We start from the raw sequence: 24,625 nt of genomic DNA, 5'->3' as shown, positions 1-24,625 counted from the left end.
AGGCGTGCCCTATAACGCTGATACAGCCATCGTCTCCGAACTGTTCCCCTGCTGTGTGCAATACACACGGCTGAAAAAGTGTTCCTATCCTTATGCATTAAACGTTTTCTTAATCGCAATAAGGGGACCTGTACGTAATCACGAGAAACACCTCCATATCATAACACAAACTCCCGTGCTTTACTGTTTGCACTACACATGGTGGAAGGTAATGTTCTCCTGATGAATCCAAACCACTCGTTTCCAGTCTTCCATTGTCCAGTAGCTTCGCATTTTTTTTTCTCCTTACGCACAATCATTGTGCTAACAGGACTGCTCGTAGTTGTTTGGAACTCCCGATTGATTCCTTCTGCTGATTTCATTCGATCTTTCAGAACCACCCGCCGCAGGACTAGACTTTCCATGTCCGTAAATACATATAAATCTGTCCGGTGTCAGTTTAGTTGTGGTTCTTCCTTCGCGTTCTCAATTTACAATTCCATATCGAATAATGCATCTGGGCAGCCTTAGACGTTTTGAAATGCCCCTAAATGAACTGTTGCCGAGATCATATCCAGTGAGTAGTCCACGTTCGAAATCACTGAGCTCTGCTGACCGATCCTTTCTTCTGTCTCTGGTGCTCAACCAACAAGACAATACCCCTCGCCTCCTTTTATACCGGCGGGTCCACATCTCAAGATATCTAGAGATCAATTCCGCTTTACATAGAGTCGTACGGATACTTTTGGTGAGACAGTGTGTGAGTAGTTGGCGCCACTTTGTATGCTGTCGATGCAGAAGCCGATGACTTCCATCCAACTAGTAAACGATGCTGAAGTTCTTGCAGTTGAAAACAAAGTGGTTCAGGTTTCTGAACTTAAATTTGTTTTAGTAAACGAGATTTTCTGTCGTTTCGGTCCTTAACTCATTTTTAGGAGGAAACAAAAGTGTTGAAATGCAAGCATCATGGACGTATTACACAGTAAACTTGTTTCACACTGACGTTTCACAATATCCTACACCACAGCTACATCTTCAATCATACGCTTTACGTGTAATGTGTGTGTTTCTTCATTGGATAGACTACACAGTAAGCTGCCTTATGTTCTGTACATAATATGCGTCGGAAATGCAACAAGTTAATGACTTACAGAATCCTTTAACTATAAGAATAAACTTATTATTCAAGGATTACAAGGCAAATTTTTCATTATGTATCTAACAGGATAATTTTGGCAAAACTTGATAGGGCCATCGTTGTGCGTAAAATGTATAATTTGCTGGAACCTGACAGGCGAGCTGGCCGTGCGTTAAATTCACCATACGCCCGTGTTCCCAGAGTTGTGTTCGGCTGTTGGAACTGGTCCAGCCTCCGCGTATCCATTTCACATGCGGCTGAGTACCTGTTGCGTCTTAGGGCTGGCGTACTGTTGCCTCCCTCAGCCCTGTATGCTTCTGAGATTACGTTTCGCCAGAGTGGGTTCTTCCGGTCCGAGGCCACCACGGTACCTGTTGCGGACGTCGTGCTGCAGCAACGCGCGCACCCATCCCAGATGGATTCCGCGTGTTGCTAACTGTGTGTTTGTTTTCTAAAGCGCTCCGCACACGTTTCGGCTTACCTGTCAGGTTTACCTATACTGATGAACACGCCTGCACAGCAGTTACGTCTAAGTATTTAGTTTGCCCTGTATCTTCGCGTCAGGGCACGAGAAGCTGAAAAGCGAGTTCTGTCACAGTTTGTGGTGTGCTAATTTGCAATGCCGTTAGTAGTGTCGAAAAACTTCCCATACTAGGTCTTTTAGAACTCCTATTATAGGCGTCTGGAGGTTGTAGCGGGGACTTAGTTTTGATAAGGAATGCATGTCAAGAATGTACCGCTTGGATACAAAGTGTGTACGAAGTTTGGATCGCTTTCAAATCTGCCGCTTCGCAGTTCGCACACGTACCGAGAAGAGGGCGCAGCCCTCAGTTCGTGTTGTGATTATGACTTCACATTCCATTTTCGTCTGATTAAAACAGCGGCTGCAAGAAACTTGTGCTTTCGAAACTATGAGGCCTGACTGGCGTTCCACAGATTCGCTACTCTCTCCGACTTGGAAGAGGACCTAGAAGAGAACCCGACGACACGTACTCGAAATTGCCTAGTTCCTGTAGAGCACATAGTTCAGCTCGTTGTCTCTGTTGTGTGCGTACCGTGAAGCGGGAAATTTGAAAGTGATCCGATCTTCATACTTTTAAGTCCAAATACTCCATTTCGAGGCATGGAGTCCTTATCAAAACTTTCTCCTGGATAGCCTCTGCCAACCCTATAAGCCTGTAGAAGGAATAGTGCAACACCCTGTGTAGAAGTAAGCGACCATTGTATATTGATATTTTAGTGGTATGTAGGATCAAGACGTCACTGCGTACCATTTTCTGAGATAGTGTTTTCATTTACAACCACTACAAATCGTAAAAGGAATACCACTAATGACTTTATGGAGCGTTATAAGTTGGGACGTTTCTATGAGATGTAAAAAGAAAATGAACGGAGTAAGCAAATAACTGCTTACGCAAAGAAAAGTTGGAGAGAATTTCGTCCTTACGCAAGACGCAGTTCATTTATTTTACTATTGCCTATACGTGTTTAAACACTTCGTCTCATCTTCATTGTCTTTTCATCACTACTGTCCTGCCTGAAATAATACTATCAGTTATTTTGTGCTGGTAGCGTCATGTGCAACATTTGCACTGTACATAATAGCTTGTAATGGTTTGTTGCTGTCGTTGTGTGTACAGTTTTATTGGACGTGTTCCGACATCTCGCTCACTGCTGATGTTTAAACTATTAAGACGCCTTTTATTTTGCTGTACTACGGAGAAACACTGCTCCTGCAGTTACACGTGTTACTTGATGGTAGATGGGAAAAAGTAAACTAATGGAATGTAGCTATTTAAATTAGGCGACGCTGGGGGAATTTTAGTGGGCAGCAAAATAACTGACAGTGGCCGAAGTATAGAAAATATAGAACGCTGGACTGGCAACGGCAAGAAAAATATTTATGAAAATGAAAAATTTTGCATCTGATATTCATTCAAGAGTTCGGAAGTCTTTTTCTGAAGGCATTTGTGTGTCGTGCAGATTTGTACGGAAGTGCAATGGTGGCAATAGGCAGTATAGACGAGAAGAGAGCAGAAAACATTTTGAAATGAGGCGCTACAGGAGGAGACCGAGATTATGTGTATAGATCGAGTAAGTAATGAGGTGGTACTGACTCTCATTTAATTTTTTTTTTTTAAATTCACAACTTAGTTGAAGGAAGTAATATGTACCATTGAATCATTAAGGAATAGTCAGTTTAGGACTGGGGAGTGGGGGTTCAAATTGAAGAAGAAGACTGTCGCATAACGTAATAGGTGCAGTGAATGTAGGTCACAATAGAGACTTGCACAGGATTGACTTGTGGGGAAAGGTGTTTCAAACAGGAAAATGTGTACAAGGCAAATCTTAGAGATAGCAAAAAGTGGCAAAAACGAGACGAGATGGGCCACTGAATCTGAAAAATATTGTACGGAAGTGGAAATCATACACGGTAACTTATTTGTTATCGAGAACTGTTCAGAAACATAAAAAACACTCACTAACAAAAACGCATGGGAAGAGTACAGGAAGTAAATTGTCGGAAGAACGCCTCGAAATAATAATAATAATTACTGTTATAATAATTATTATTGTTAGTGAAGATAACACGTAAGGTGCTGAAAATCTGTATGGGTGAAATAAAAATAATCTGCGTGTTATATAAGGCGGAAATTCCCTCCTATATTTTTTTTTTCAATTAGTCTTGCACAAAATAGTGTTCCTGTAGAGAGACCTTTATAAGTTTTCGTATCGTGCTTTGTTCTTTCATTTAGTATTATTTTAATTTTAAATTATTTTTCGTAGACTCTATTGTTTGTCTTAGTAGATTTGCGAAGAATTTTTGTCATTCCTGCTTAGCTGCTAATGTCGACGGTGTCGTGTGCTCCAATCCGGACACCAAGAAAACAGAAGTGTCGCTTTGGCAAAAGTGGTTCACATGGAAGAGAAGTGCGGAGGGCTGGCAAAAGTTGGTAAATGAGTCAAGTGACTGTGTCAGTGTGTGACACGGGTTGCGACAGTCCATGGAACGTCCGGAGGGCGCCACAGCGGCTCTGGTCGGTATGTGACGGATATCTGTCTGATTACTGTACTTCGTCGCTCGAGAGTTCTGTTTGCACTCGGCTTTGCTGACCACAACCGCGGAGTACAAACACGAGTTTCATGCACTGGAGTATCTGTGCGAATTAAGGAGTTTTTGGTATCGTTGCAGAAAATTGAAACACACCATGTATCTCACCTAGGACACTCCACATTCGCCTTTGCTTCTCATGTTTGACATGTTACGTCACGAGAGATTTGGAAAACAAAAATTGCTGTATCACAGTCTATTGAATTATAAATTTTGTACGTTGCCTGGAACTGAATGCAGAGCGTAACCGCGTGTGAGACTCATAGAGAAAGCGTGTTAAGATCTCGATGACTTGGGTCATCTGTTTTTGAGACGCAATGGCTGCAACTTCACTCGCGTGTGTCCTTTACAGTGCGCAATGTGTACAGAGTTTTCATAAAAAACAGTGATGTATTTGTAAAGGAGGTAGAATTAGTAAAAACTAGAAGATAAGTCCCGAAAATTGTGTATCTGGAAACCCACACCTGTTGAGATATGGACCGTTGTACTTTTGACTAATGTGTTCTATTCGGTGGTGTAGGCAGGATTCTCAAGAATTGGTGTAGTAAATTACGACAACAAGCACGTGTGAACAGATTCAAATCCTCGACCTGTAATGGAGTTGCGGCATCAGGATCGCTTCAGTATGAGTGTATGGGCAGGAATTGCCAGTGACAGACTCATAGGACATATCCTATACGAAACAGATTCCTTCGCGATGCGTTACCAGTGCTGTTGGAGGACATAACTCTCGCAGAAAGACGACGACTGTAGCTTCTTCTCATCGGGGCACCACGCCATTTTCCATGGATCTTGCGACAAAACGTTTCAATGGCGATGGATTTCCCGAGCAACTCCGGTAGCATAGCCTTCCGATTCACGGACCTGAATCAGTTGGATTTCTGGGATTGGAGACATTTAAACCTCATCGACAGTGTGCAGACGTTACAGGAGTGTGACCAGTGCATGTGAGGCGATATGAATCGAACTAGGTACGCATGGCTCATTGCGCAGAAGGGCTTAAGGCTGTTTCAGGATCCATGAAAACCAAATGTACCACTGTCTGCTTTTACGTGATAGAGGGAAATGAGATAGTAGATTGGCCCATATCTCAACAGGTATAGGTTTCCGGACATACCATTATACGACCTTCTCTTCTAGCTCTGACTACAGCTGCTCTGACTGCAGCTGCTTCTTGTCTGTAAACACCCTGTGTAAATGGTTTGGTGCTTAATATCGTAAGTTCCATGAAATTAACCGCGCATGATGCTGTTGCCTATAAGGAAAGTTGCAACGCCCGAAAACTGCAGCGAAATGAAGGAAAAGCTGCAGGGGATAGACGCTTCGAATAAGTACTGGCAGTTAACCCTTATCGTAAGTAAATGTTATATATACCGCATAAGTAAGTGAAAGTGCCATTACAGTTAGATCACGCTATTGGTGATCAGTTACTGGAAGACATAATGGCTGTTAAACGTCTATCCAGAATGTGCAGAGCAACTTAAATCGGAATGTCTTCTGCTTGTATCGGCACTTCCCAAACCCACCCTTGGCCAGTAAGGTCGCCGGATCTCTGAGAAAGTTTGGAGCATTGTGGGCAGAGGCCTCCAGCCATATCGGGATTTTGACGATCTGACGCGCCAGTTGGACGGAATCTGGCTCGATATCCCCCAGGAGCACAACCAGCAACTGTCAAGCCGAATAACTGCTTTCATAATGGCCAGAAGTGGAACAACGCATTATTGACTCGATCAGTTTATGAAGCTCTTTTTCTTGAATAAATCTTCCATTTTTTCTGATTTGCGTTACATTTGGATAGTTCCTTCGTGGCGCGTCTTCTTTCCGTAGAGTGTGTATAACTTTCAAGACAGCCGTGCGGCCGATTTTAGTGTTGCTCGTCCGTCTGGGATTTTTATCGGGCTGGTTTAAACGAGCAGACAGAAGAAAGTCTGTGGCGAAAATATTCAAAGAGTGGCGGCACGTTTCGATAGGGGTTGGTTAAGCAAGCGCGAGAACGTTACGGGAAAGCTCAACAAAGTCCATTGGCAGACACTACAAGAGAGGCGATGTTCATCACTGAAAGGATGAAATTCCTTGAGTAGATAATCTGCGCCAAGTCGGGCGACATATTACTCCCTCCCACATACATCTCTCGAAATGACTACGACTAGAAAATCATAGAATTAAGGGCTCATATTTGCCAGATGCATTGGTCATTCAACATGAACTCTGTTTTAATTGCAATTAGATGCGCTTAGCGCCTTTTCTTCTGCCGCACCATATTTTCCGTTGTAGGGGTAGCACTCCGATGAACAGTGGGTCATGTCCCCCCCTCTAATATTTTGACTGCAACGATCAGGGATCGGACGGCTGTGGAGGAGATGGCTCCCGTGGGACATTCGCTTGACGCCAGTGTCTGCTGGTGCTTGGCCGATTATTCCTCTCACCTTGCTTTATTGGTGTCCGCACATATCGTATCATTAGTATTTAGCCTTCTCGTTTCTGCCGTTACGAATCTCCCTGATAGAAAGCGTTCTTTACTTCGTAACTGTCTTCGCCAGTGGTCGGTACGGCGGCAGTCAGATGCGGGCGGACTTTCTCTTGCCACAGACGAGTCTTGGGAAAATTCTCTTGTCCTCTGTCCTAGTTATCGGCCCGACCCATATACTTTTACTTCTCTTCGAATTATTTCTCATCTATGGCGCCAGTATTGCTTTCAGAGCCTCGATTTTACCACTCCTGCATGGTTATCCGATCAAATTTTTTGCTGATGTCTCTAAGTCCAGGTTGTTCTTCTATTTCTTCTTGTTCCTTTGTCCTGAATCGCAGGTTCGAATCCTGCCTCGGGCATGGATGTGTGTGATGTCCTTAGGTTAGTTAGGTTTAAGTAGTTCTAAGTTCTAGGCGACTGATGACCTCAGAAGTTAAGTCGCATAGTGCTCAGAGCCATTTGTCCCGAATCGAGGCGGAAGTCGGAATGGTTATAAACTGATTAGATCAGTCTCAGTTCGGATGATTAGTTCAGTGTGCGGCGTGTTGCATTTTCTAAGTGTTCTGTAGATAAATTGCAGTCTTTAGTTCGCTTTCCCCTCGACGTTATCCATTTGATCGTTCCAATTTAATGTTATTCGCAATTGTAATCCCTTAGTATTTAGTTCAATCGACAGTCTTTAGGCTTGTGAGATTTAACGTGTTACCGAAATTTTAGCGGATTTCTTTCAGCACGCGTGTGAAGAACCTCGCACATTTCATTATTTATAGGCAGTTGCCGTGTTTCATAAACATACCTTGGCTAAATCATTTTGCAGTTGATTTTGACCTTGTGATATTACGAGACGGGAAATTGCAGCATCATCCGTAAACAGTTCAGGAGGAATGCTCGGATTGATTAATAAATCGTATAGATTAGGAACAGGAGACGGCCTATAACACTTCCTTGGGGGAAGCCAGATGTCATTTCTGTTTTACTCGATGACTTTCTGTCGGTTACATACGAACTGTGACCTCTTAACTCGGAACATCAAGAATCCAGTCGCGCAGCTGACAAGATTCCTCCTAGGCGTGCAGTTTTGTTAGAAGTCGCTTGTGAGGAACGGTGTCAAAAACCTTCAGGGAATATAGAAATACGTAATCAGTCTGAGGTCCCTTGCCTGGCACTCATTACTTCATGTAAATAAATAGCTAATTGTGTTTCACAAGATCAATATTTTCTGAATTCGTGTTGCCTATTCGTCGATAATTCGTTTTCTTTGCCGTAATTCGGTGTTCCAACGCATGATATATTCCAAAATTCTACTGCAAATCGACGTCAGTCATATGATTCTGTACTTCAGCGGATTTCTGCCATCGTGGTAGACAAAAAAGATCGTCATTCGTACCTGTTACGGCAGCACCAATGTTCATAAGGCTGGCACTTAAATGCTGACGATGTCCGGTTATACGTAAGTGGTAATTGTTTCGCACAGATAATTATCATTGATGGACAACGAGAGAAACAGTGGATCAAGGACGGAACCTGGAGGGATTTTAGACAGCACGCAACATACTTTTTTCATAACTTATCTGTCCAACATCTATTTCTGAGGTAGCTGCCGAACTGCAGTATCTCTGTCTGAGAAATTCAGCTCTCTTATTTGTATGAAAAATAAGAGCTGGCAATGATCCCCTGTGTTGCACAGAACAAGTCGGAGCACTGTTTCAAAAGCAACGAAAAAAAGAATGCCAAATTTAAAAGAACACAAAACCTACAGGTTTGGCAAAGTTTGACAGAAGCTCGAAGTGTAGCACGAACGTCAAGATGGTTCTAGTAGTTTCTACAACAAAACGCTGTCTCGGAATCTGACAGATAACTAAGATATTCTGGTCGTATGTAAAGTACGCCAGTGGCAAGCTGCAATCAATACCTTCCCCGAGTGATAACACTGGTGATGTCACGATCACAGTGTCACTAAAGCAGAGTTATTCGACGCGGTTTTCCGAAATCCCTTCACCAAAGAAAAGAGAAGTAAATATTCCAGAATTCGAATCAACTGCCAACATGAGTAACTTAGAAGTTCTCGCGAAGTAATAAGTGCTGTTAACGGGGAATGTCTCATTGATTTCATATTTTTATATTTCCAGAATGCTTTTGACACCATTCCTCACCAGCCTACGGAGTATCGTCTCATTTGTGCTCCTGTATCCATGATTTCCAGTCAGAAAGGTCACATATTGTAGCAGTTCACGGAAAGTCAGCGACTACACAGAAGTAATATCTGGCGTGTTATAGGCCCTCTGCTGTAGCTGATGTACATAAACGATTTAGGAGGCAATTTGAGCAGCACGCGTAGATTGTCTGCAGATGGTGATGCCATTTACCATCTTATGAAGTAGTAAAAACGAATTTCAGTATGATGTAGACAAGATATGTCTATGGTGCGAAAAGTGGCCATTGACTCTAAATAATGGAAAGTGCGAAGTCATGCATAAGAGTACTAAAAGGAATCCGCTAAATTTTGGTTACGTGATAAATCACACAAATCGAAAGGCTGTTAGTTCAAGTAAGTAACTAGAGATAAGTTAGTCATAACTTCAATTAGAACGATCACATAGCTAATGTTGTGGGGAAAGCAAACCAAACACTGCGCTTCATTGGCAGAACACATAGATAATGTAACGGGCTACTAACTACGGTTAGACTACACTTACCTGTTCTCTTTTGGAGTGCTGCTGCATTTGATAATGTTGATGGAAGACATCGGAAAAGTTCAAAGGAGGCGGCTCCTTTTGTATTATGGGGGGGGGGGGCGCAATCATTGAAACAAAGGCGTTTTTCTTTGCTGTGCAGGATCTTCTCATGAAATTTCAATCCCAGACTTTCTCCTCGAAGTGTGAAAATATTTTGTTGGCGCCCATCTACATAGGGAGAGATGGTAATTATACAATAAATCTGATCTCACGGGAAGATTTGTCTGTCCCCCTCCCCCCCTCCCGTTCCCGCACTGTTTGAACTGGAACGGTGGTTCGATGAACCCTTCGCCAGAAGACACGTAGCTGTGATTTGGAGAATGTTGTACATGTTAATATAGAAATCAAACGTATCGAAAGCTTTGCTGAAATCAAAATGTGTTAAAAGTGATGGCACCACGTCTATCCATTGCATGTTTGACCTCGTCAGTAACAACTCTACGGTGTCTTGCGAAGCCTGATTGATAGTTATCGTAGGTTTAAGATAATGAGTTAGCTTTTCATGAACAATGTACACCAATGGTCCGCGTACAGAGCTAGTGAACAAATAGAGCCCACAGAGAGAGAAGACGGCTTGCAGAGGTACCTTTCGCCAAGCGCCCTGTCTACACGGAGTCGGCAGCGTGTGATTGTGGCAGGTAATGGTGTGCTGGCGCCACTCTCCGCCAGTCGCTGAACCGCGCCCACACTCCCGTAAAGGCAGGCAGGCGCCAATGCACTGCAGTCCCGGCGTGCGGCTCGACCCAGCCACGGGACGTGCGAGCCAGCACGTAAGCTGCGCGCCACTCGCGTAATTATCCCGCAACTGTCGTGGCGCTCAGGCTCTTTACGGTCGCACAGATTTATCCAAGAGCCGTAATTAACACAGTCCACGCCAAAATAGTATTTATTTTTCGAGAAACGATTTCAGCCGTTATAGGCCATTTTCAGAGCAGGTCACCTAACAAAAACTGGGCGCAAAACAGTTGTTTAGTCTGACCTGCCTAAGCTGATCGGCAGAAGATTGTGTGTGTAGAGCAGTTGCGGGCAACCTGTGATGACCTCGGGCCACATTCACATACGTAAGCTCGTGTCGGATCGCGACAGCACCGCTCCTAGCTCTTGTCAAAACTCTAGTGTTCCCGGCGTTAACGTTTATTGGGTAGCGAACCTATATTAATAGCATTCCTTTCTCGACATGCTACGTCAATAAATCCGCAAAACACAGGTTTTTGAGAGTACATTCATTTTACGTTCACCCCATCTTCAGATGTTTACATTTATTTACAATCTCGTGAACATTGTTTCTTTACTTACGACATTTTACAATAGCTGTCTCAAAAAATTCAATTGCAAAATTCTGCTAAGCCGTTAGCAAAGATATGTTAACGTCACGTAAATCTGGCGATGGGGCGCCAAGCATCTTGAAATGTCACCGTGGAAAAATAAACGCATATAAAAGCAACTAATTCATTATAAATTTTAATAGTTGCAGTATTGTAATACGTCCAAAACGGACAATGTTAGTAACGAAAGACCACAAAAAAATACGGCATTGAGACAGGCAATAGCAGTGAACAACGAATTAGGAGAAACATTTTTGCCCACGGGCAGGTCACGAGAGTGTTTGAAATTTACTGTATTAATATCCAAGAATACTATTGGCAAGCATTTTTTAAATAGTTTTGGACAAGTTCTTCTAATGACTGCAGAGGCATTGTTTGTTTCTGAAACACTAAATAAATTGTAATATCTTTGTTCATTCTAAAAAGTTGAAGTCTAAATCGCTTGAATGTATCACATATCGCATGTATTATACAGAAGTCAAATTGCAAAAATGCTCCCCTCTCCTGTCCCCCACCAAAATTTCTTTTGCAGGCCGGATTCAAAGCACGGTTATCCACGCGTGCTGCAGAGGATGATTCGCGCATCCAGTTATTATGTTAGTGATAGGCTAATAACTTTTCTGGACTTGCTATTCCGTGGCTTTTCTGGTCTATATACAGGGTTATTACAAATGATTGAAGCGATTTCACAGCTCTACAATAACTTTATTATTTGAGATATTTTCACAATACTTTGCACACACACATACAAAAACTCAAAGTTTTATTAGGCATTCACAAATGTTCGATATGTGCCCCTTTAGTGATTCGGCAGACATCAAGCCGATAATCAAGTTCCTCCCACACTCGGCGCAGCATGTCCCCATCAATGAGTCGAAAGCATCGTTGATGCGAGCTCGCAGTTCTGGCACGTTTCTTGGTAAAGGAGGTTTAAACACTGAATCTTTCACATAACCCCACAGAAAGAAATCGCATGGGGTTAAGTCGGGAGAGCGTGGAGGCCATGACATGAATTACTGATCGTGAGCTCCACCACGACCGATCCATCGGTTTTCCAATCTCCTGTTTAAGAAATGCCGAACATCATGATGGAAGTGCGGTGGAGCACCATCCTGTTGAAAGACGAAGTCGGCGCTGTCGGTCTCCAGTTGTGACATGAGACAATTTTCCGCGGGCTACGCGTGAAACTTGCCCGCACGCGTTCAACCGTTTCTTCGCTCACTGCAGGCCGACCCATTGATTTCCCCTTACAGAGGCATCCAGAAGCTTTAAACTGCGCATACCATCGCCGAATGGAGTTAGCAGTTGGTTGAGCTTTGTTGAACTTCGTCCTGAAGTGTCGTTGTACTGTTATGACTGACTGATGTGAGTGCATTTCAAGCACGACATACGCTTTTTCGGCTCCTGTCGCCATTTTGTCTCACTGCGCTCTCGAGCGCTCTGGCGGCAGAAACCTGAAGTGCGGCTTCAGCCGAACAAAACTTTTGAGTTTTTCTACGTATCTGTAGCGTGTCGTGAACATATGTCAATGAATTGAGCTACAGTGAATTCATGAAATCGCTTCAATCATTTGTAATAGCCCTGTATTGTAACCTGATTCGTCTCATACAGCAGTTGTAAGGGCCTGATAATCATAATGTCGAGCGCCCTAACCAACAATATTTCGGTAGTCGCACATCAGGTTCCTAATGCGATACAATATAATCTTAAAAAAAAAAAAATTCACAGATTTCTAGCTGGTCAACATAACCGCCGGTAGCTGAATTGTAATTCTCAAGTAGTTAGTTTGAATCTCAATAGTAGCACTTCTTTACTGCTGTTTAAATTCTGTATTTATTACACAATGAAAGTGATGATTAACAAATATTGCACTATTGAATAGTATAATCTTATTAAAAATAGCACCTTTTTTACTTTCAATTACTGCTATTAAGAATACGAATTAAAATTTCATACAGATATTCGAAACGTCTTACTGTCAAATTGGGAAAAAGTTTTCTCTCTAGAAACAAAATATTTTAATGTCTTTTTGATATATTAAGTTTTTGCACCACGTTTTAATTTGTTGTGAATACTTGCATCTTCATACGATTAGTCATTAGAGATAAAAAAAGGTTACTATACTAAAAATTGTCAATATTTGTTTATTAGCGTTCCATTTGTCAGCAAAATACAGAAGAAAAAAATAATTGCTTGAAGCGAAATTCGAACCAGGAACATCACAATCTCAAGACTTAAATGCCATGTACTCGGGCACTGCTGTGTTAAAAAAATCTCTGTTTCGTAAATCTTAAGTTTTTTTTTAAGGGTGCAGAGGTGAGTAATCCGAAATATCTCATGGTAAGCTTCAAGTGAGAATTGATTCTCTCGTACCTTTTTCCCAGCTAAATAAAAACTTATCTTCGTCATAATTTTTTTGTTGTATCTTCTTTGTACTATTCTAATCAGCTGTTTACGAGCGTGACTCGGCGTTCGATAGTTTTGAAACGTATTTGCGTGTGCCTTCTCTAGTCAGCGTAGTCGATGATGTTAAGCTAACAAAACCCGTCACTTCGATACCTGTATCAGAGCAGCAGCAGCGCGCAGCTGCTGTGTAGAGTGTACTCCTCGTCCAACTGACAGGTTAGGGAGGGCAGCTTGCCTTTTACAGTAATTGGAACGCCCCCACCAGGGACACGCCCTGATCACCGCCATCGAGACATAGCTTACCGTCCCCCTCCCACGCCCTCTCTTTTGTTTCCATCCGGTGCAGCTCTCGCTCCATCCGTAGGACCCACGCTTTTATTTCTGCTCTCCCTCGTGCACATCTGCCAAACAGACCGCTCTTTCGAAGTGTCCCTGCACACGCGCTATTAATCTAAAGCTCCGTCGCAGTAGAGACGCGAAAAATTTGTGGAAAGGGAGACGCCCTTAAAAGATGCCGAGAATTCAACGTAAGCCATAGTTTCGAGTATCAGACTCGAGTGGCCATCTCCCTTTCATAGTTCTTAGTTTTTTTCTGCTGGTGTAATGGATGGACTTCTGTGTCATGGCTAAATGCAGGAGACGTGCAGGGATTCGACATACGGTGCTCGGATTGGCAGTTGACCTGAAACATAGACAAATGTAACGTCTTGCGGGCAAAGAAGCACAAAGACACATTATTATGTGATCACAGGATCGCGGAATAATCACTACAATCAGCCACATCTGTGAGTACACTTACAGAGTGACGTACAGTGGAACGGTAGCAACAGACTGAGATTCACTGGAACGGCCCTCAGAAAATTCAGTCCATCCATGGAGATACACGTGAAGCCTGTCGAATGAATCGCATTTCTTGTTACACCAGATCGATGGTTGGGTCCTTACACACCGTTATCCAAGCGAATGGCTACACACAACATGCACCGCCCCACAGATGCGTGCAGTTCAGAGCAGAACTATGCTATGCGGTTCACTGAGTTGGGCTTCCATGGGACCTGTGGTGGTAATCGAAGGCATCATAACACCAGTGAACTACGTGAACATCATTACGGACCACTTGCATCGTTTCATGCTTGAAGCCTCTCCCTGCGACAATGACATCGTCCAGTAGGATAACTGTCCATGTTGCAAGGTTAGAATCGTGGTACAGTGGTTTGAGGGGCATTACAGGGAACTTGAATAGATGTCTTGACCAGCAACTGTGCCTGATCTGTACCCATTGGAACATATCAGGCGCCAGTTAGATCACGCTATTGGTGATCAGTTACTGGAAGACATAATAGCTGTTAAATATATCAATGCAGACTGTGCGGGGCAACCTAATTCGGAATGTCTACTGCTTGTCTAGGCGCGGCAAACCCTACCTTGGCCAGTAAGGTCGCGGGATCTCTGAGAATGTCTATGCATAATCGGTACAGTCTCTCTAAAAGAAAGGCATTTGGGCAAAGCTTACGTGCAGACATAACTAGTGTCGGACATTTAGTAAATAAAGTAAGTCTCTTAAAAACGGAAATCCGTGATTGGCTCACGCGTACAACTCAGATTAAACTGGATTATTTTGGAATACACGGGCCAGCAGGACAGACATTTGATGCAGATTTTATTAGACCACTAGGCACTCAGTATATCACATTGCCAATAATAGCAAATGTCACATGTAATTTCAAACTATGTAGGAAAATTAATCCATTACGAATAGAGTGTTTTTTAAACATTGTCAGGAAACAAGAGTGGCAGGATGTTTATAGTGCCGATAACATAGATGATAAACATAATGCTTTCCCTAACACATTTCTCATGCTCTTTGAGAGTTGCTTTCTATTGGAACGTTCTAAACGGGGTACTAACAGTAATAGGCAGCCTTGGTGGCTGACTAGTGGGATAAGGATATCTTGTAGAACAAGGCGCGAATTATATCAAAATGTTAGAGGTAGTCACAATGAAGCTACAGTAGCCCATTAAAAACGGCATTGTAAGGTGCTTAAAATTGCTATTAGGAAGGCAAAGAGTATGTGGTATGCAAATAGAATAGCTGATTCACAGGATAAAATTAAAACCATATGGTCAGTTGTGAAGGAAGTGTCTGGTCAGCAGCACAAGGTCGACGATATAAAGTCAGTTCGTAGTAAAAATATTTCTGTTACTGATAAATCAAATATATATATACAGTATTTAACAGTCATTTTCTGAGCATTGCTGGTGAATTAAATAAAAATTCCTCTTGTGATACAGACAAGGGGGAGATTGAGTCAGTAATTATCACTGAAAACTAAGGACTCTCATGGATATGATGGAGTGCCTAGCAGAACATTAAAGTACTGTGCTGCACATGTTAGCCCTGTATTTAGCCATATTTGTAATTTTTCCTTCAGGAATGGTCAGTTTCCTGAGCGATTAAAGTACTCAGTCGTAAAGCCGCTTTATAAAAACGAAGAAAGGGATAATGTAGATAATTTTAGACCTATTTCTATGTCATCATTGTCTGCTAAAGTTATTGAAAAGGTTGTGTATGTAAGGATAATTGATCATTTTATATAATACGATCTGCTATCAAATGTACAGGTCGGCTATTTGCTATCAAATGTACAGTTCGACTTTAGAAGTCGTTTAACAACTGAAAATGCTATATTCTCTTTTATCTGTGCGGTACTGGATGAGTTAAACAAAAGGTTTCGAACGCTAGGCATATTTTTTGATTCAACTAAGGCATTTGATTGTGTTGATCACAAAATATTGCTCCAGAAGTTGGACCATTACGGAATATGGGGAGTAGCTCACAATTGGTTAGATAAATACGAGTGTACAAGATAGATGATTGGTTATCTGTTATACACAAGCTATAATGAAATGAAGAGAATAGCTGGCAGCTGTAGAAAAGAACGGCATCAAACGAAGCTTTCGGATGATGACCGAAACAACTACTTTAACCCTTAACACACACAGCCTAAGTCATCAACATTCTGCACAAAGCTGGGGTGTTCTGGGGACCCCATGTTTTTGTAGTGTAGAAGTTTATTCAGGTCAGTTTCGTTGGGTGTTTAATCCTGCAGTGGTCGCGTGGGATATTGTTTCATTGTAGGTCGCCTGGCGTCTCACAGACGCCATAAGCATATTGCGCCAACAATGTACAGTTAGTTCAATCTGTTCAAGTTTATATTTGTAAAAACACTAATCAAGTACTATAAAAGACATGAGTACATTATGACCAATGGAAAATAATTTATTTTTGTTATTTTTAAGTATAAATGTGCTTCACAAAACTGTTGACCGTCACATTACGTAATTTTTCATGCCTTTCATCACGAAGGTAAAAACTATCATACAGTAAAATTGCATTACAGTCCTTGTATGGAAACTTTGCTAGTTAATTGCGTTGTACAAATTATAGCAGAAATATCACATTCATTGAGCATTACTCTCAGCAGTCAGCGCATACTTGCTGCGCATGTTGTAAACACGAAAATTTCTTACAGCTGCGGCATCTATACTGCGTGTACAGGTTTTTTGAACAACCACATTCACAGAACCTGTCTTTTCGAGCTTTGGTCCTCTCTGTAGGTTGGACAGCGGCTGCATCTGAAGAAAGATGCTGAATATCTTGTCTGAGATTTCTTGGCAACTATAAGCACTGGGAACGTGACGCAAGTAATCTTCAGCTAGATTACGTGCCAGACGTTTCAGAAACTCATTGCGCCTGGTGCGAGCAGTGCTGTTATTTGCATGGTATATTACTTGCGCATTTATACCTGCAGTGTTCATCACGGCCATCTGTTGGTTTTTCTTGATACATTGTTGGTGCTGCATAGCTGATAGACAGTATCAACTCCTTATTTGGTTGCATTATAAAATATTGCCATTTCTGGCTGCTTCTTATAGCCAGAAGTGGCATAAATTGCGTTATCGTGATGCATTGTGGATAGTATCAGAACCGTCTTGTTTTTCTTGGCGACATATGACAGAGTTTTCTGAAACCCAGTGTTGTTCTTGGTTCCCTGTTTCTTGTTTGCATAAACTCTGGCGGAATCTCAGGTTTATTCTTCCTCATAGTTCCAACCAGAGTAAGATTCTTGAGAAGCAAGTAATCAGCTAATTCTGATATGAACCAATTGTCTACAGTTTCTGAAATCTCATTACTGAGACATTTCACGACATATGTTGGTTTGTTGCTAACTGCAAATGGCCCCTAGCACCCACCAAAGCAAATATTTTCAGCCCATACTACTTTGGTTTGCTAGGGATGTAGTGTCTGAAGAAACACTTGCTTCCAGATTTTCATCAATAGTAGAGTACTCCACAACAGAATAAGCATTTTTACAATTTTCCACAAAGGAAGGAAACACCTCACGTATGGGGGCAAATTATCCCCTTCTTCCTTTCCCCTCTCGTATCCTTGTTGTCGAATCTCAAGCAGTACAACAGGAACCTAAATCGTTTTTCAGTCATTATCAGACGACATAACTCAGTTCCCATTTCATTGGCTGTCCATGTATCTGGGGTGTTAGTATGGTTATCTTTTCTTGCAGCACATAAATACAGTATTCCTAACTGAGCTTTTACTTCGGATGCGTCTGTCAGTTGAGCATCCCTATATCTGGGATAATTTTTTTGCACATAAGAAATGTTTGTATTTGTGTGAGCAACAATACTACAAAGTAATTCGCCATCGAAAAATAATTCCCAACATTCCATCGGTGTTCTGGCATTCTTAGCGGCTCCTTTGGCTTTGGTAAATGAGTAACAATGTTTTGTCGTCGAGTACGAACATTTTTGGGGGTGACACTTTTGACCGTTTTGTGGATTTATTTCTTCCTAGAAAACATTCGTCAACATGATCGTCACTGTCACACTCACTGGAGTCCGCATCTTGCTCATTGTTCGAATCTCCTTTTCTTGTTTCCACACTGTCTTCTTCCACATCACTGTAAATATCAAACTCATCATCCGATTAATCATTTTCCCCGAACAACAGTCGGAGTACAATTTCCCTCTCACGTTCATTTTCCAAATTGTAGGTCTTCTGCGAACTCATGTTGGATCTGAAAGTAAAAAAAAGATACCTGTTAGCAACAGATGTTACGAAAAGTATTAAAAACTACTACATTAAATAAAAAATTCGGTATATACCTTCAGTAACAGCAAAGGTCACGTGGCGTCTGGTAGACTCCAGCGATGCAGCCCAGGAAACTCTCTTCCCTCAACACCGTTCGGCGACCAATGGGATATTGATGAGCTGAATACGTCTGTATTTAGTTAACTGAAAGGTAGATGGCACCACACGTCCGCCAGTGTATCGGTTGAGTGAATGAAGTGCAGCTGGCGTCTGTCAGACCCCGCGCGACCACGCCAGGGTTTAAAGTGTATTTATATTAAATAAGAGGTGTTGACGTTCTGCATCAGCGAAGAGCTCCGGGAATCAGTGGCACACTAAAAAACGCTCTCATACTGACGGAATCTGCTTCTGTTCAAATTCTTATTCATTTCAGAGCAGTATTTGTATTGTAATGCTGAACAACACGTGACACTTGACCAATGGTGATGGTGCATGTAGTATCCATTGTGGATGCTAGATCACTTGCGAGCATCGGCCCGAGAGCCCTCTGACAAAATTATATCGAGGACAGCAAGTCACTGGTGAGACTGAACTTTTTTCTTTTTCGTTCTGACTTTGCAGTAAACTCGTAATCCTTATGGTAATCTCCATCGGAATTTTCACTGGCAGTGTTACTTTCTTCTGTATTCTCTTCAAGATTATCTTCCGTCCAGAGCTCGTGGTCTAAGTGGCTAGCGTTGCTACCTATGGATCACGGGGTCCCGTGTGCGATTCCCGGCCCGGTTGGGGATTTTCTCTGTCCGAGGACTGGGTGTTTGTGTTGTCCTCGTCATTTCATCATCATTCGTGACAGTAGCTAGATTGGACTGTGAAAAAAATGGACTTTGTACGGGCTCTGATGACCGCGCAGCTGAGCGCCCCACAAATCAAACCAAACCAAAAGACCATCTTCCGATTTTGAATGGGCTCGTTCTGGAATAAAGTCTTCATCAGGTTAACTCAAGACGTCTTCCGGCATCCGAAGAATGTGATTATGAGAGATTTGCTAAGGGTACATTTTTGAGAATTTATGGAGTTCACTTTATGAAACGCAACAAGAAATAAATCCATCAAAATATATGACGTAGTATACCAGGCGGCGTATTGCCAGGACCTCAATTGGGCTCTTGTTTTTTTAATATTTCTTTAACGACCGCGCAATAAATATACAAAACCACTGCAGGAGACACACAACTCGAGAATTAATTGGTTCTTGCAGTTGCCGCAGTATCACCAAAAATCCCTCTCCTGTTTCCCGCTTGGTCTGTTGCGGGATTAGGGAAAAACGTCGGTGACTAGAAGTGATTTATTGGACTTCCGTAAGGTTCCACATTCCCGATTTTTGGAACAACTTCGTCTGGAGATTTCTTATTGTGTCGCTTGCCGCGGAACCTTTCTCAGCTTGTCTGACGGAACGTTGTGATGGCGTACGCTACCAGAGACTGTCGTCAGGCGTGACTGTGTCGCATGACAGGTCCCAGAGCGCCACAGAAATCCGGGGCATCTCGGGCGAAGATCTGGCGTGCCGGCCTTGGCGACTTATATCCGTCTTTCCCACCGCCCGTCCAAAGAGCTGCACGCCATGGCCGTGTGAAAACAGAAAGCAAGCTTATCAGAGGCCGCCAGATCTCGCGCTAGTACCCTTCCAGCGACCTCAGTCCAAACCGAGCTCCAAGGACTCTGATGAATAACGTCAAGGAACATATCAGATGAGCGCGCGCGCGCGCGCGCGCACACACACACACACACACACACACACACACACACACACACACACACACACACACACACAGTTTGTGCAGCTCTCCACGGTAGTCTACCATGCTTTCTTCGTGTCGGCGTAATTACGGCAACCTGCATACGCCAAAATTTGCTCGCTGTAATTGAGCCTTCTTTCCCCGTACAATTTTTACGCAATACGCTTTTTCATTACCAAATAAACTATTACTTGATGCCCCGGAGTGCTGTACCAAACTATCCCTTAGTTTAGTTAAGGTGTCCCATGTAACTACACTCATGCTCATAAATTAAGGATAATTGCAGAGTGTGGTGCCATGGCGCTAATAGCATAGGCACATACGGAACACACACGATACAGATCTGTAAGTCCACGGTATTGGCGATAAATTGAGAAAACCGTTCCGAAACACATGTTCTACAAAATGCCACTGTTTCGTGCGCATGTACCCCGACATCATTATGCGATTTGATCACCATGCACGCGTGCACAGGCCGCACGACGGGTTGGCATAATCTGGATCAGGTGGTCGAGCAGCTGTTGGAGTATAGCCTCCCATTCTTGCACCAGTGCCTGTCGGAGCTCCTGAAGCGTCTTTGGGGTTTGAAGACGTGCAGCGATACGTCGACCGAGAGCATGCCAGACGTGCTGGATGAGGTTTAGGTCTGGAGAACAGGCAGGCCACTCCATTCGCCTGATATCTTCTGTTTCAAGGTACTCCTACACGATGGCAGCTCGGTGGGACCGTGCGTTATCATCAATCAGGAGGAAGGTGGGACACACTGCACCCCTGAAAAGGCGGACATACTGGTGCAGAATGACGTCCCGATGCACCTGACCTGTTACAGTTCCTCTATCAAAGACATGCAGGGATGTACGTGTACCAATCATAATTCCACCCCACACCATCAAACAACGACCTTCATGCAGGTTCCTTTCAAGGACATTAAGGGGCTGGTATCTGGTTCCTGGTTCACGCCAGATGAAAACCCGGCGAGAATCACTGTTCAGACTATACCTGGACTCGTTCGTGAACATAACCAGGGACCACTGTTCCAATGACCATGTACTGTGTTCTTGACACCAGGCTTTACGGGCACCCCTGTGACCAGGGGTCAGTGGAATGCACCTTGCAGGTCTCCAGCCGAATAAACCACGTCTGTTCAGTCGTCTGGAGACTGTGTGTCTGGAGACTGTGTGTCTGGAGACTGTGTGTCTGGAGACTGTGTGTCTGGAGACAACTGTTCCAGTGGGTGCAGTAAGGTCCCGAGCAAGGCTACCTGCAGTACTCCGTGGCTGTCTGCGGGCACTGATGGCGAGATATCGGTCTTCTTGTGGTGTTGTACACTGCGGACGTCCCGTACTGTAACGCCTGGACACGTTTCCTGTCTGCTGGAATCGTTGCGATAATCTTGAGATCACACTTTGTGGCACACGGAGGGCCGTGCTACGACCTGTTGTGTTTGACCAGCCTCCAGTATTTTACCTCTCATAACCTCATCAGTATGTGTTCTCTGAGCCATTTTCGAGTCACCATTGGCACGTCTGAAAACGTCTGCACCGTACTCTGACATGCACCAACACACCTCTGCGTATGTGGACTGCTGCCAGCGCCACCGGCGACGAGCGCAGGTTAAATGCACCGAATGCTTATACCCCGAGGTGATTTAAACCCGCAAACGGCCCACCAGAGGGTTGTTTCACCATGTATCAGCACAGGGTGAGATTAGCGCTTTTACCAGTGGGGGGGATGTCTTAGGGGGTTAGCAGAATTATATATATTACTAGCTTGGGCCGTGGCGTTACGCATGGCTAAACAGCTGTTTATAAATAGATGTTAATGCCGAAACTCACTATTGACGCGTATGCACTATCAGAAAAGGCATCCCTTGTTATATCTTTAAAAGTACATTATAGGTAAAGCTTATTTACAAAATCATCTACATACGGGTACAGATATACGAGGAGAATTCAAAAAGTGGAGGCACATTTGCGAAAAGTTGTACTTATTCTGATGATAGAAAACTGAAACATATTAGTAGTATTAAGGATGCATAAATTAAAACCAGAGGAAGGGATGGTCTGATGCAGAGGGGGGGAAATCCCCCCCCATCCCCTCCTGCACATCGCACACTGTATCAGCATTATCCTTAATTTATGACGATGAGTGTATTTTCCTCTATTGCCCCATTCGGTACCTCTTTATTAGTTACTCGATCTACTCTTTTGATCTTCTGCATTCTTCTGTAGCACAACATTTCAGAATTTACTATTCTCGTCTCGACTGCTTACATTCCGTTTCACTTTCATCAGGACACACTATAAACAATTTCTAATACATCCATTTCTACTCGATGTTAACACGCTTCTCTTTTTCAGAAAATCATTTTTGCTATTGCCGGTCAGCATTTTATGTCGTCTGTAATTTGGTTGGACAAATAAATAGCAAGGCTGGTCCATTACTTTCAGTGTTTCATTTCCTTATCTAATTCCCTCAATCATGTGATGCAATTCGACGATATGCCATTAACCTTCTTTTGTTTTTGTTACTCATCTCGTAATCTCTCTTCTTCACAAACAGATCTTCCAAGCCTTTTGCCATCTCTGACAGAATTACTATGTCAACTAAGTCAGTCGTACAGTTTTCGTTTCTTCTGCTTAAACTTTTCCTTTTCTAAATTTTTCCACTGTTTCCTTCACTGTTTGCTTCATGTCCAATTCTTTTTCCGAAAGTTTGCCAAGTTTCTTGTATTACTTGCTTTCTATTTCTATCCCTCAATTTCTATGTTTATTTTTTTTTTTCCTGCCTGTCTTCCCGTTTCTGTGCCTCTGTTGCTATGTCTGTCTGTCTCTCTCAATTGCGATGTCTGTAGGTTCTCTCTCCCTCCCTCCCTCCCTCCCTCCCTGGCGGCCGTTACCACCCTCGTCCCACCCATCAGCGATCTCAAAGCGTGATTCTCGAGTGTGTATTCGATCCCTTTTTGATTCTCAAGAACAGGCCTCTCGATTCTGTTCAACACTAGGATGATGATATTTGAAGGCTAACTTGAGTTTACGGTTACGGCGCTGCCAGCGTGCAGTAGGGGTGCGCGGCAGTCGCAGAAACACGCACGGTGGAGCGTGTCGAGGCCGGCGTGACACGACACGAACCGCACAGTGGAAGCGTGACGCTGGTCGGAATTGGCGGGTCGCGCATGCGCACTAGCCGCGTCTTGTCGGGTGGCCGTGGTGCAGGAAGGCGGCGCGGGTCTGGCGTTCTTCTGGGCGCCAGCTGGGGCTTGAGACCTCCAGTCGTGGTGGAGGGGAGAGCCGGCTGGGCCCACGCACTCGTTCCTCGCTGCGACTCGAGTCGTCCGCCGCGCACCACCGCCTGCTGTATCCGGGAAGGCGGACGGCCGGCTGCTAGCGCTGCTCGCGTGTTGCGTCCAGCAGGTACGACCACCTGCCCGTGGCTCGCGATCGTGTGCACCCGTCATCGTGACTGCTCCTCTGGATCTTTCTCGTGTGCGACTGTGAAAGTGAATGTTTATTCTGTGGTGGTGAGAGCGACACCTTCAACACTAGAGGTAATTGGAAAACTACAAGCGCCGGTCCGTGCTGGAGTGCTCCCGTTGGTAGCGGTTATGGTTCAGGCGTGGTCATTAGAGATTTGTCGTCGAGATTATGGGGTCACTGAAAATATAAGTGACATCCTCCAGTCCCGTGTGTCTTCATATTTATCATCCATATTTCGCAGTTGATAATGTAGCTGCACGATATACATGGGCAGTACCAGTAAAAAGAGCTGCCTACATCACTGCATACGTACCACAAGGTAGAGTATATCGAAAAATATGAGACAGTACTTCAATACTGAGCAGTACACTCTCAACCTAAGGTTCGGATAAATGCCTCACAGATTTCTTAGCGCGTCAGTTTTGTATGCAGTCTCAAGGTTTCGACGACTTCCTCCACTGTCATCTTCAGTCGTGTGGTACATCATTTAGTTGGCCGAAATACTTCGAGACGTCATGGCGTCCATGACGGATGAAAATTGGTAGCGATATTAATTTCGTTAGATGGTGGCCGACAACTTCTGTTGCTTCTTAGCTTCAAGCGCCCATCAGACACCGAAATAATCTCTAGTAGCCGGCCGGGGTGGCCGAGCGGTTCTAGGCGCTACAGTCTGGAATCGCGCGACCGCTACGGTCGTAGGTTCAAATGCTGCCTCGGGCATGGATGTGTGTGATCTCCTTAGGTTATTCAGGTTTAAGTAGGTCTAAGTTCTAGGGGACTGCTGACCTTAGAAGTCAAGTCCCATAGTGCTCAGAGCCATTTGAACCAATCACTAGTAGCGTATGGAAGTTCTGTGACTTGGTGTTGTGTGTCCATGATAAGTTGGTGAACTACATTAAGTATCGCACGGCTTACAGTAACTACTGATGATGTCGAAAGCTTGGGACTGACTACAAATCTAACGCGACAAGAAATCGGCGAAGCGATTATCAAAGAATGTCGCCGCAAAAAATTGCGTTTTCAAACCCAAGGTTTGGTTTGAACACAGTGGTACTTTACTTGGCACGGTCGTATTACT

General features: G+C 43.6%; 1 protein-coding gene across 5 annotated transcripts in view; it reads left to right on the top strand.

The window, feature by feature from the left end:
* LOC124717382 (glycogen synthase kinase-3 beta) overlaps positions 1 to 24,625 on the top strand; it is a 326,873-nt gene that overhangs the window by 94,106 nt on the left and 208,142 nt on the right. The window contains exon 1 of one of the 5 annotated variants that reach the window (XM_047244228.1): positions 23,492 to 23,618. The exons of the other annotated variants lie outside the window; for them this stretch is intronic. The gene's annotated coding sequence lies outside the window, so the exon portion shown is untranslated. Of the gene's footprint in view, positions 1 to 23,491; positions 23,619 to 24,625 lie in introns of those variants that run through there. 5 annotated transcript variants of the gene reach the window in all.

This window comes from Schistocerca piceifrons, chromosome 9 (genome assembly GCF_021461385.2).
Source record: "Schistocerca piceifrons isolate TAMUIC-IGC-003096 chromosome 9, iqSchPice1.1, whole genome shotgun sequence".
NCBI lineage: Eukaryota > Metazoa > Arthropoda > Insecta > Orthoptera > Acrididae > Schistocerca > Schistocerca piceifrons.
Note: the sequence above shows the minus strand (reverse complement) of the source record. Positions and strands in the feature narration are given on the sequence as shown.